Source organism: Gracilinanus agilis, chromosome 2, assembly GCF_016433145.1.
Source record: "Gracilinanus agilis isolate LMUSP501 chromosome 2, AgileGrace, whole genome shotgun sequence".
Lineage (NCBI taxonomy): Eukaryota > Metazoa > Chordata > Mammalia > Didelphimorphia > Didelphidae > Gracilinanus > Gracilinanus agilis.
Window position 1 is genome coordinate 327834204 of NC_058131.1, and position 14407 is coordinate 327848610.

Genomic DNA, 14407 nt, shown 5'->3' on the forward strand with positions numbered 1-14407 from the left:
TAATTTCTTTTAGTACGGAGTCCAGGTTTCTATTAATTTCTGGTTTTTCTGGAAGACCAATTATTCTCAAATTGTCTCTTCTAGACCGGTTTTCTTGGTCTGTCACTCTCTCATTGAGATATTTCATGTTTCCTTCTATTTTTTCAGTCTTTTGACTTTGTTTTATTTGTTCTTGTTTTCCTGAGAGATCATTAGCTTCCAATTGCTCAATTCTAGCCTTTAGGGATTGATTTTCGGCTATTATCTTTCGTTTTTTGGCCATAATCTTCTGGTATTCCTTTTCAATCTGGTCATTTCTGGTGTTCAATTGCAAGATTTTACCTTTTAAACAGTTATTTTCTTGCCAGATCTCTTCCATTTTCCTCAAAATCTCAGTTTTGAACTATTCCATAGCTTGTGAGGAGTTTTCCTTATTTGAGGAGGGTCCGGATGCTTGTTTGTTCTCCTCCTCTGTTTGCTCGGTTTTCTGGATTTTCTCTGTGTAAAAGTTGTCGAGTGTTAAAGGCTTCTATTTCTTGTTGTTATTCTTTCTCTTCTGAGCTTCCTGAGACTGGGTAGCCATCATTAGCCCAGCAGCTTCTCAGGTTTATCCTCGCGCTCAGTGTCTGTCCGTGGTCTATTGGCTCCTGAGGTCTGAGTTCTGGTTTTTTCCAAGTTCAAGCCCCCTGGTGGGCCCCCTTGCTTGATCCTCTGCAGGAGGTTCCTTTACAAGTCTCAGGGCGCTGCTTCCACAGTCGTATACCCGTCTGCACTGGTTCCCCACTCAGGTTTTCAGAGCTTTAGTTCCTGGCTGTGTCTGCCTCCACCCACGCCTCTGCCTGTGCCTGTGCTCTCAGCCCGAGCTCTGCGCCCGGCGTCCACTCTCTGCTCCGACGCTCAGATTTTGCTTGCGTTCTTTGGCTTATTGGGGTCCTAAATCTTGCTGCTCTCAGGAACAGGCCCCGGAGCTGCCAATGACTCGATGGGTGCCCCAAACTTGCTCTATTTCTTTTTAGCTGGCTTCAGAGCTCTAGATCTTGTGTCTGGAGGGGGTGGGGGTGGGGTGGTTGCTCAGCCCGCGATTTAGTGAGAGCCCTTTATAGCCTGGAAATGTCTCGATTCCATGTACCTTCCACGCTGTGCCCTGTTGTGGGGTTCCTCCATTCGTCTGGACTTGTTTTTATGTCCCCTTGAGGAGTTTTGTGTGTTTCGGTCAGGAGAGGTTAAGAGCTGCTTCTTACTCTGCTGCCATCTTAACCTGGAACCCCTAGTGGAGTGTTTTTTAGAAAGAGTTATTCTTATTTTGTTCAATACTTCAAGGATCTGTCATTTTTCCTATGTAGTTACTTCTTTCCCCAAATCAAATTGAACCATTTTTCTTTTCCTTAGTAGACATTCTCTTGTTAAATACATCATTATTTGAGTTACCTGATAATGAACCTGTAAAGGCAGCATTTTAGAGTGGAAAGTGTATTGCATATGTAGTAATAGGGCATGAGTTTGAATCTTGTTTCTGTTACTTAGTGGGTTTGTTATATTGGGCAAGTCACTTAACCACTCTGAGACTCAGCTTCTTCATCTGAAAAATGGAGGGTTTGGACCAGATGATCTATGGAGCTGATCTCTAGCTCCATATCGATGATTCTGTTAATTAGGCCATTTCCCTAATGGCTAACAGATAATAATAACTATGTCTGTATAATGATTCAAAGTTTGCAAAATACTTTACAAATATTATCTTATTTTATCCTCACAATATCCTTTAATGTGTAAGTGCTATTATTATCTACATTTTATAAGTGGAGAACTGTTGGCGAATAGTAAAGATAGAGGTTAAGTGACTTGCCCATGACCATACAAATATAAAATATCTGAGTGAATATATTAACTTGTCTCCCTGACTCCAGGACAAGGGGGTTCACATTGCCCAAAATATCACATTTCTGGTGGCAGCTGGGTAGCTTAGTGGATTGAGAGTCTGGCCTAGAGATGGAAGGTCCTAGGTTCAAATCTGACCACAGACACTTCCCAGCTGTGTGACCCTGGGCAAGTCACTTGACCCCCATTGCCTACCCTTACCACTCTTCTGCCTTGGAGCCAATACACAGTATTCAATCCACAACAGAAGGTAAGGATTTAAAAAAACATCACCTTTCTGCCTTATTCTCTAGGTTCAAACTCAATGAACTTCTAGGTTAAATGGAGTTAGAATTAGGATCTGTCAAAGGTTGTACTACATTGCCTGCAAGAACAGAACATTTCTTTCATGCCATGATGAGGAACCAACATTGTAGACAACATTATTATTAGTAGTAATAACAATAATTCATTCATTCTTTCAATAGATATTTATAGATAGCCTGCTATTGACCCAAGTCTAAAATAAATGTTGAAGAGGCAGAAGGGATGGAAAAGATATCATTCTTACTGTTTAAACATATTTGAGGAGAAAAGATATGCACCTATGAGGTATGTACTAAGATGATTCTTTTTTCATATTTCATTCCTGAAATATATTTAAGGAAATGATATAACAAAGTAAAAGGCACAACTTCCTTTTGTATTTTTTCCTATTATTTGTGATTCAGGTCATGAAGGAAAGGAGGAAAATAGAATATAATTTAGTCCTGTCGTATTGTGAAGATTTTCTCTCTCAAGGACCTACTTATGTAGACTGGACAAAGTATGTTTGAAATTTTGTTTGGCGGGGGGGATCCTGGAGGGAAAGAGGAAGAAAATCATAAGATAAGGTTTAAAACAAACAAGTAGAAAAGTGGGAAAGACTTCCGGTTAAGATGGCAGCAGAGTAAGGAGCAGCACTGCTGGTTCTCTCCTAAACAAAGCATACAGGACTCCTCAAGGGGACATAAAAACCAATCCAGATGAACGAAGGGACCCCACAACAGGGCGCAGCATTGAAGGTATGCGGAATCAGGGCATTTCCATGCTATAAAGGGGTGAAACAGCTCTCACTAAAATGGGAGAGGAAGAAGCCCCTCCCCCACACACACACACACACCACGCACAACACCAAGGCCAGCACACAGGAGTTAAAGCAGGATTGGGGCACCCAGTAAGTCACTGGCAGCTCCAGGGTTTGTACCTGAGAGCTGCAAGAATTAGGACCCCAAGTGGCTAAAGAAATCGCATGGACTTTCCCGAGCATCTGCGAAGGTGAAGGCAGTGCCCTAGGCATGGACAAAGATCTCGAGCTGAGGCTTGGACCTCGAGTGAGGACCCTGTGCAGACGGGAACGTGGCTGTAGAAGCAGCCCATGACACCTCTGAAGGAGGCTCGGGCAGAGGGGCAGGCCAGGGACAACCAGGAGGCTCGACCCCGAAGACAAAGAGACCACTGGTTTAAAAGAAAATAGTGTAAGAAGAAGGGGTGGGCCTAGGGGAGGATACAAAAATGTCAGTGAATGCACAGCTGATAATTATAACTCTGAATGTGAATGGGATGAACTCACTCATAAAACAGAAGCAAATAGCAGAGTGGATCAGAAACCAAAATCCTACCATATGTTGTCTACAAGAAACACATATAAGGCGGGTAGACATACACAAGTTTAAGATTAAGGGCTTGAGCAAAATCTTTTGGGCATCAAATGAGAAAAAGAAGGCAGGAGTGGCTATTATTTATTATTATTATTATTATTCCTATTGACTCCCAGAGGAGCATAGGGCTGCAACCATCTCACGCCAATGGACTCTGTTCTGGGCAACTTCCCCCAACTGGGCATCTCACGCCAATGGACTCTGTTCTGGGCAACTTCCACCAAGTGGGCATATCTTTGCCAGGTCTGGTTTGGCCATCTGATTTTTCTCCTCCCTGGTGGGTTCCATATTTTTTTTCATAGCTTCCTGACTGATGAGATACTGAATTGTTCTTTCCCAGAGTCTGGTATTGGAGATCTTTTCTGGCCATCTGATGTTCAAGATTTGACTTAGGCCTGGAGTTCGTTGGCTTTTGCCAGCACGTGTCGTGGACTCTGTTGGAGAGCAATCTTCCAGACTAGGCAATCTTTGGTTTTGTTGGTTTAATGAGGTTGCAGTTTCTATAGCAAGTGAGATTTTTACAGGGTGAGGTCGCTAGCCTTGCACCCAACCTTCCTCCTTTTTCAGCCCAGCTTGGGACCATCCTTGGAGGAGTTAGTGGATAATATGATTTCTGACAAAGCCAAAGTAAAAATAGATATGATTAAAAAAGACAGGGAAGGTCATTGCATCCTGATTAAAGGCAGTATAAACAATGAGGAAATAACACTGCTCACTATATATGCACCAAGTGGTATAGCACCCAAATTCATAAAGGAGAAACTGGCAGAGCTCAAGAAGGAAATAGATAGTAAAACCATACTAGTGGGAGATCTAAATATTCCTCTTTCAGATCTAGATAAATCAAACCAAAAAACAAATAAAAAGAGGTAAGAGAGGTGAATGAAGTCCTAGAAAAATTAGATTTAATTATATGTGGAGAAAAATAAATAGGGACAAAAAGGAATACACCTTCTTTTCAGCTGCACATGGTACATTCACAAAGATTGACCATGTAATAGGGCATAGAATCATTGCAAACAAATGCAAAAGAGCAGAAATAATAAATGTAACCTTCTCAGATCATAATGCAAAAAAATAATAATCAGTAAGGGCACATGGACAGGCAAATCAAAAACCAATTGGAAATTAAACAATATGATTCTCCAAAACCAATTTGTCGAAGAAGAAATCATAGAAACAATCAACAATTTCACTGAAGAGAATGACAATGATGAGACATCCTACCAAACTCTGTGGGATGCAGCCAAGGCAGTACTTAGAGGAAAATTGATATCCTTGAGTGCATATATTAACAAATTAAGGAGGACAGAAATTAATGAATTGGGTATGCAACTCAAAAAATTAGAAAGAGAGCAAATTAAAAACGCCCAGATGAAAACTAAATTAGAAGTACTAAAAATTAAGGAAATTAATAAAATTGAAAGTAAATGAACCATTGAATTAATAAATAAGAATAGAAGCTAGTATTTTGAAAAAAACAGATAACATAGACAAAATACTGGTCAATCTAATAAAAAAAGGAAAGAAGAAAACCACATTGACAGTATCAAAGATGAAAAGGGAGACGTCACCTCTAATGAAGGGGAAATTAAGGCAATCATTAATTGCCTAGATTAACAGCAGAGGAAATAGAATACCTAAATAATCCCATATCAGAAATAGAAATTGAACAAGACATCAAAGAACTCCCTAAGAAAAAATCACCAGGACCTGATGGATTCACAAGTGAATTCTATCAGACATTCAAAGAGCAACTAATCCCAATACTATACACATTATTTGATATGATAAGCGAAGAAGGAGTCCTACCAAATTCCTTTTATGACACAAATATGGTACTGATTACAAAGCCAGGTAGAACAAAAACAGAGAAAGAAAACTACAGACCAATCTCCCTAATGAACATAGATGTAAAAATCTTAAATAGAATATTAGCAAAGAGACTCCAGCAAGTAATTAAGAAGATCATCCACCATGATCAGGTGGTATTTATACCAGGAATGCAAGGTTGGTTCAACATTAGGAAAACCATCCACATAATTGACCATATCAACAGTCTAACAAACAAAAATCACATGATTATCTCAATAGATGCTGAAAAAGCCTTTGACAAAATACAGCATCCATTCCTATTGAAAACACTGAAAAGTATAGGAATAGAAGGACCCTTCCTAAAAATAATAAACAGTATATACCTAAAACTATGAACAAGCATTATATGCAATGGGGATTAATTAGAAGCCTTCCCAAGAAGATCAGGAGTAAAACAAGGATGCCCATTATCACCTCCATTATTCAACATAGTACTAGAAACACTAGCAGTAGCAATTAGAGAAGAAAAAAATTGAAGGTATCAAAATAGGCAATGAGGAGACTAAGCTATCACTCTTTGCAGATGATATGATGGTATACCTAAAATATCCTAGAGAATCAACTAAGAAGCTGGTAGAAATAATCAATAACTTTAGTAAAGTTGCAGGGTACAAAATAAATGCACATAAATCATCAGCATTTCTATATGTTTCCAACACATCACAGCAGCAAGAGGTAGAAAGAGAAACACCATTGAAAATCACACTAGACAATATAAAATACTTGGGAATCTATATACCAAAACAAACACAGCAATTATATGAAAACAACTACAAAACACTTTCCAAACAAATAAAACTGGATCTCAACAATTGGAAAGCCTTTAATTGTTCATGGGTAGGACAAGCTAACATAATAAAAATGACCATCCTACCCAAATTAATATACCTATTTAGTGCTCTACCTATCAAACTACCAAAAAAACTTCTTTACTGAATTAGGAAAAACTATAACAAATTTCATTTGGAATAACAAAAGATCAAGAATATCAAGGGAAATAATGAAAAAAAAATGTGAAGGAAGGGGGCCTAGCAGTACCAGATATTAAACTATACTATAAAGCAGCAGTCATTAAAACAATATGGTACTGGCTAAGAGATAGATAGGAGGACCAGTGGAATAGACTTGGGGTTAATGACATCAGCAAGACAGTGTATGATAAACCCAAAGAGCACAACTTTTGGGACATGAATCCACTATCTGACAAAAACTGCTGGGAAATTTGGAAAACAATATGGGAGAGATTAGGTTTAGATCAACATCTCACACCCTACACCAAGATAAATTCAGAATGGGTGAATAACTTGAATATAAAGAGGGAAACTATAAATAATTTAAGGGAACACAAAATAGTATACTTGTCAGATCTCTGGGAAAGGAAAGACTTTAAAACCAAGCAAGAGTTAGAGAAAATTACAAAATGTAAATTAAATGGTTTTGATTATATTAAACTAAAAAGCTTTTGTACAAACCAAAACAATGTAGTCAAGATCAGAAGGGAAACAACAAATTGGGAAAAAAATCTTTATAACAAAAAACTCTGACAGAGGTCTAATTACTCAAATATACAAGGAGTTAAGTCAATTGTATAAAAATCAAGCCATTCCTCAATTGATAAATGGGCAAGAGACATGAATAAGCAATTTTCAGGTAAAGAAATCAAAAGTATCAATAAGCACATGAGAAAGTGTTCTAAATCTCTAATAATTAGAGAAATTCAAATCAAAACAACTCTGAGGTAACACCTCACACCTAGCAGATTGGTTAAAATGAAAGAAGGGGAGAATAATGAATGCTGGAGGGGATGTGGCAAAATTGGGACATTAATGCATTGCTGGTGGAGTTGTGAACTGATCCAACCATTCTGCCTGTCAATTTGGAACTATGCTCAAAGGACTATAGAAGAATGCCTGCCCTTTGATCCAGCCATACCATTATTGGGTTTGTACCCCAAAGAGATCATAGATAAACAGACTTGTACAAAAATATTTATAGCTGAGCTTTTTGTGGTGGCAAAGACCTGGAAAAGGAGAGTATGTCCTTCAAATGGGGAATGGCTGAACAAACTATGGTATATGCTGGTGATGGAATACTATTGTGCTAAAAGGAATAATAAACCAGAGGAGTTCCAGGTGAACTGGAAAGACCACCAGGAAATGATGCAGAGCAAAAAGAGCAGAGCCAGAAGAACACTGTACACAGGGACTGATATACTATGGTAAAATCGAATATAATGAAGTTCTGTACCAGCAGAAAGCAATGACACAGGACAGCTCTGAGGGATTTATGGTAAGGAACGCTACCCACATTCAGAGGAAGGACTGCAGGAGAGGAAACATATAAGAAAAACAAATGCTTGACCACATGGACTTAGGAGGACATGATTGGGGATGTGGACTCGAACTACCACACCAATACAACTAGCAACAATTTGGAAATAGGTCTTGAAGAAGGACATATGATAAAACCAGTGGAAATGTGCATAGGCTATGGGTGGGGGGAGAGCAGGGCGTGAAGGGGAAAGTAGGAACTTGAATCATGTAAACATGTTAAAAATGAATATTAATAAATGATTAAAAAATTAAAAAAACAAACAAGTAGTCTACATTTTACATATAGAGTAGCTGAGATTTACAGTCATGAAATGGCTTAGAATACAACATAAGAAGCATTTAATGAAATACTATATAAACACTATCCTGATGGGTGGGGGAAATTCAAGGTATAGAAAAAATATAGATCCTCCTAATCCATATAATTTCTCAACTGAAAACATATCTCCCCAGACCCCACTCTTCTATATATGTCTTCTGTCCTAATACAATGTATGCTATAGGAGGTCAAAGTTTGTTTCATCTTGATGTTTATATTTACCTTAGTAATCTTTTGGGTATATGCTTTATTTATTGAGTTATTCATTAATTAATTTATTCAATTGTAGGCTGAGATAAGGACAAAAGAGAGAACCAGACAAATGCATTAAAGAAATTTTCTGAAAAAAGAGAAGACTATTCATTCTGTGAGAGTTACAAAACAAATCACTCTTTAAGAGCCATGTTAAAATCTGCCCAAGGTCACCAAGTGAGAAGCCAAGTCCCCTGACTCTCAGTCAGCTGCATTTTCCATGACACCAGTCATTCAGGAGTACAACTCCTTTACCTTCTTGAATGTTTCCTTGGAGTGAGCCCTGAAGCAAGCAACAGAAAGGTTCTGCCCTTGCCCTTTCAACAAATTGAGGGATCATGCCATTAGTACCCCTTTATCTAGAGGGTCAAGTTTGCATAGGGCTAGGTAGGAAGAATAAAGGGAACATTGAGAACTGTTTTTCTTTTTAGCTGATAATCACTCCAAAAGAAAAGCATGGTGGATGTTAGGAAATATGTTAATGAAGCATATGCAAATGAAGGTTCACTGTATTAAATACTGAGATCAAGGGATAACTACAAGTAATTTGGTAATGGGCTGTAATTATCCTTCCCTCTATAGCATTTGGCAGTAAGAGCATGAATCAAACAGTGTTACTAATAACTATCACATCACTACAGTGCAGTTTATTTACCATTATACTAGATCATACCTGAAAACCCCCACAAAATAAACAAGTTGTAATAAATTATGGGTTAAAGACACCAGGTGGTAGAGATTTCAGAAGTTACATTTACTGCTAAATTGTATTAGGAAGCATAGGAATACAAGACTTCACTAAATCAAAAAGTTGCCTTGGCTTTGATAATCACTAGAACTAAATATGACTCACATTGTGTCATGGTAGAAAGAACAAGGACCTGGAATCAGACTTGATTTTGAATTCTGTATCCGTTTTTTTGTTTGTGTAAACATGGTCAAGTGATTAAAATTCTGTATAATTAAGTTTCTTCACCTGTAAGATGAAGAATAAAAATAGTTACACTATTCACCACTATAGCATTCTTTTGGGGATATAGAAATGTATTATTGTTATTGTTATATTAAGCTTTAAAAAGAATTTCCTGGGAGCAGCTAGGTAGAACACAGTGGATAGAGCACCAAGCCTGGAGTCAGATGAACCTGACATTCAAATATGGCCTCAGACACTTTCTAGATGTGTGACTCTAAGCAAGTCACTACAATTGCCTAGTACTTGCCATATGTCTGTCTTACAATTGATACTAAGAAACTGCCTGATTATCAAACCGGTTGCCCTGATGTTTTGGGGTTGCAAAGTTTGCTCATTTGTTTGAAGGCAAAAAGAACCTTGTCCTGGGACAAAGCCCTAACTAGCAACACCCTGATTATGCTTCTGGTTAGAACAAGACTTTCTAGGTAGACAACGGAATAGAAGGTAGTGGGCTCGAGTTTCCTTGTTTGTATACAGTGGAACAAGGTCAATGGAATACTTTATGAAAAGGAGGAAGCACTACATTTTTGGCCCCATTGCTCGTTGCTTTTCTGATTCAGAACAATAAATGTCGATGGTGCCCACCCTTTCTTGAAACAGAGTTCTGTATACTGAAGAGCCCCAGAAAGGTTTATCAACTCAGTCAGCAAATTACAAAAGCTTGCTCTACTACACATGAAACAAAAAAAATTTTGCACGTAAAATTTCTTCTTATCTTTTAATTTAAATGCCAACTACCCTGTAAAATTTTGTCTAAGGAGTCCTAGTAGGCAGTAACCTTTTTTCTTGTGGACCTCACATAACATTTTATTTTTCACCTCTCCAAAGCATCATTCATGCAAAATTGTTCATTTTGTCTGTCTATGAGAACATAATTTACAGTATAGAGGGAAGTGTAGTATGGATGACTATATTCTGGATTTCAAGTAAAATGGCCCAGGGTCAAGTTTGCCTCTTCTGCCAACTAGCGACATAACCTTGGGAGAGATCCTACACCCCTTAGATTGTTGGCTTCTTTACTGAAAAGTAAGTGAAGATGATAGCACATGTACTACCTACTTCACAAAGTTGTTGTAAAAGGAAGTGCCTTTAAAGCCTTGGAGTGCCATAGAAAGAGGAGCTATTGTTCTTGTTATCTATGTACATAGCCCATTCTACCAGAGCACAATTCCAGTAAAGAGAAAGTTTTGGGTTTATAAAAGGTATGCCAATCAAATGTAATATTCTGTTTTTTGCCTGTTAGGATGTTAGGAGCTTGCCTGCCTTGTCATGATATTGGGGGTATGGTACTGGGAATGATTGCAGTTTCCTCAGCTTTCAGAGATTGGTCATTGCACATTTAACATTCAATCATCTACTACAATACCAGAACCTATCAGGAGCAGGCATTTATCTGCTACCCATTTCTCCAAATCAGTGAGAGTAAATTTCTGTACCTGGAACTTTCAGAGAACTCACTTCCAACTTTTTGGTAATCCATCTGCTCAGACATGAAGGAGGGCTGCCTCCTGGATTGAAGGGTTTCTGAATGAAAACTAATCAAACTTAGTATATCTAGCCATCCCTAAACCGTATTTCATCTCATCTGATCAATCATATGCCTGAATCCCTGAGCTTAGCTGACGCATTAACACTGATGTCACATATATATGCCTACCTTTCTCATATTTCTACTTATCTACTCTCTCAGAGAATAACAATCAATTCAATATTACCATTTTTACCAGAAATAGCAAGTTAATTTACTACCATACAGTGCCACTCATAATCTCTATAAATATCAATATTAAAATTCTCTTTCCTTGATCAGCACTCACCAATACGTGTTGTACCTCCATCTTAGAACATAAACTACTTGAAGCAGAAATTGTCTTCTATTTGTATTTGGATCTCCAGTACCTATCACAGTGCCCAGCACAGAGGATGTATTTTCCCTTCATTCACAATGATAAACTTGATTGATAGTCTACCCCGCAAACTCCTACTCCTGTTCTAGGTATTAATGAAATGGGTTTCATATGTATCTCGAAAATATAAATATAGAAATTTAAGAAACAAGTATTCTACATATATAATTGGACATAAATTTTATAAGTGCAGGGTCTTGGTGGTATTTAAACTTTCTAAATCATACTCCATTCTGTCACTGCCACTATAATGGAAATGGGCCCCATCATTTCAAGCTAAACCACTTCTATAACTTTTTGCTGGTTGGCCTCCCTACTTCAAATTAAACCCCTCCACTCAGATGTCAAAGTGATTTTCCTAAATTGCAAGCCTGATCATGCCATCTCTTCTACTCAATAAATTCTCCATAGTTCTTTATCGCCTCTGGGATAAAATGAAAAATCCTGTTTAGTATTAACATTTTTTCAAACATGCCCTGACCCCTCCTTCATGGTTCTTAAAATATACATTCCCTCCCCCTCCTATGCACTCTAATTCATGACACTCACCTTCATAGTGTTATTCAAACAAAATAGTCCAACACCCAATTGGATATTTTCACTGGTTGTACTCCAATTTTGGAATGCTATCCCTCCTCATCACTGCCTCTTTACTTCCTTCAGATTCCAACTAAAATATCATTCTCTACAGGAAATCTTTCCTGATCCATTTTAATTCTAGTACCTGCCCTCATTTGATAATCTCATTTATCCTGTATATGGCTTGTTTATATATGATGATTTGAGTGTTGTCCTCCCCCATTAAATTGTAAGTTTCTTAAGAGTAATATTTTTTCTTTGTATTGATCATTCTTAGCACAGAGCCTAGCACTAAACAAATGTTTAGTAGCTGACTGACAGAGTGTTTTGCATACAGTAGATATTTAACAAGCATGTATGCAATTGAATCAAGTTTTCTGTTCTGAAGGGCAGGATTCTAATCCTATGCAGCTAATACTGAGAGTAGGTGATGATTCTTCAGTATTTACTAAAATTTATTAAGGGAAAATCAGTTTAGTTCTTTGTTTTTTAATAACCCTTACTTTCTGTCTTAGTATCAATTTTAAGACAGAAGAATATCAAGGCTTAGGCAATCAGTGCTAAGTGACTTGCAAGGTCATATAGCTATAGCAAAAATATCTGAGGCTGTAGTTGAACCTCAATCATCCTGACTTCAAGCCTCTACATTGTGCAACCTACCTGCCTCCATTCTTTTTTTTTTTTAATTAGCCTTGCCTTCTAACATAGTGTCTTTTCTAAGACTGAAGAGCAGCAAGAGTTAAGATCAGTTCTCCATGTCTGCTTAGTCTTCAATCAGGATCCCTCACAGAGAAAACTCCACAAACTACTCCATTTTCATTAATACAAGAATTTCAAGAACTTTAGGTCCTATATTAGAGAAAAGGTTTTCGGGGAAAGGAGACCCTTGGACTCATCTAAAAGAGTCATGACAATCTGAAATATATTAAAACCTGCTATATCAAGGTATTATTTACCTAGATTTAGCAACACTTCTGATAAAATTTCTCATGCTACAATGGAAAAGGTGAAGAATTATGGTCTGGAAAACAGTACAACTAAGTACATTTGAAATGGCTGGACCAAAAGCAGTCATTAATTGTTCAATGTCAGATTAGATGGAGGTCTCTAATAGAGTGCCTCAGGGATCTTTACCTAGGCTTGGGAGGTTTGTTTAGCTCTTCAGTGACATGGATAAAGACTGAGAAGGAATGCTTATAAGTTTGAAGATGACAAAAAGCTGGGGAAAATATTCTAGCTAACACAATGAATGACAGAACTAAAATGCACAATCATCTTGACAAGCTAGAACATTAGGCCAAGCCTAATAAGAAGACATTTAATTTGGATAAATTTAAATTTTAATTTTGGGTTCTAAAAAACTATAAAAGGCATGATAAGACATCAGTTCAACTGACAAGTATCTTGTAGCATTAGTGTAATGCAAATTCAACATGAGACAATGATGAGATATAGAAGTCAAAAAAATTATTTTAGACTACATTAAGAAAGTCACATGCTGGTTTCCGGGTTAAGATGGCGGCAGAGTAAGAAGCAGCTCTTAACCTCTCCTGACCGAAATACACAAAACTCCTCAAGGGGACATAAAAACAAGTCCAGACAAACGGAGGAACCCCACAACAGGGCACAGCGTGGAAGGTACGTAGAATCGAGACATTTCCAGGCTATAAAGGGCTCTCACTAAATCGCGGGCTGAGCAACCGCCCCACCCCCACCCCCTCCACACTCATCTATAGCTCCGAACCCAGCTAAAAAGAAATAGGGCAAGTTTGGGGCACCCATCGAGTCATCAGCAGCTCCGGGGCCTGTTCCTGAGAGCAGCAAGACTTAGGACCCCATTAAGTCAAAAAACGCACGCGAAATCTGAGCGCGCGGGAGCAGGACGCTGGGCGCAGAGCACAGGCTGAGCAGAGGCGTGGGAGGAGGCAGACACAACCAGGAACTAAAGCCTAAGTGGGGAACCAGTGCAGATGGGTATACGACTGTGGAAGCAGCGCCCTGAGACTTGTAAAGAAACCTCCAGCAGAGGATCAAGCAAGAGGGCCCACCAGGGGGCTTGACCTTGGAAAAAACCAGAACTCAGACCTCAGGAGCCAATAGATCACGAACAGACACTGAGCGCGAGGATAAATCTGAGAAGCTGCTGGGCTAATGATGGCTACTCAGCATCAGGAAGTTCAGAAGAGAAAGAATAATAACAAGAAGAAGAAGTCTTTAACACTCGACAGCTTTTACACAGAGAAAATCCAGACAACCGAGCAAACAGAGGAGGAGAACAAACAAGCATCCGGACCCTCCTCAAATAAGGAAAACTCCTCACAAGCTATGGAAGAGTTCAAAACTGAGATTCTGAGGAAAATGGAAGAGATCTGGCAAGAAAATAACAGTTTAAAAGGTAGAATCTTGCAATTGGAAAGTGAGGCTCAGAAATCAAATGAACTGATAAGCAAATTGAACACCAGAAATGACAAGATCGAAAAGGAAAACCAAAAGATTATAGCCGATAACCAGTCCTTTAAGGCTAGAATCGAGCAATTAGAAGCTAATGATCTCTCAAGACAACAAGAACAAATAAAACAAAGTCAAAGGACTGAAAAAATAGAAGGAAATATGAAATATCTCAATGAGAGAGT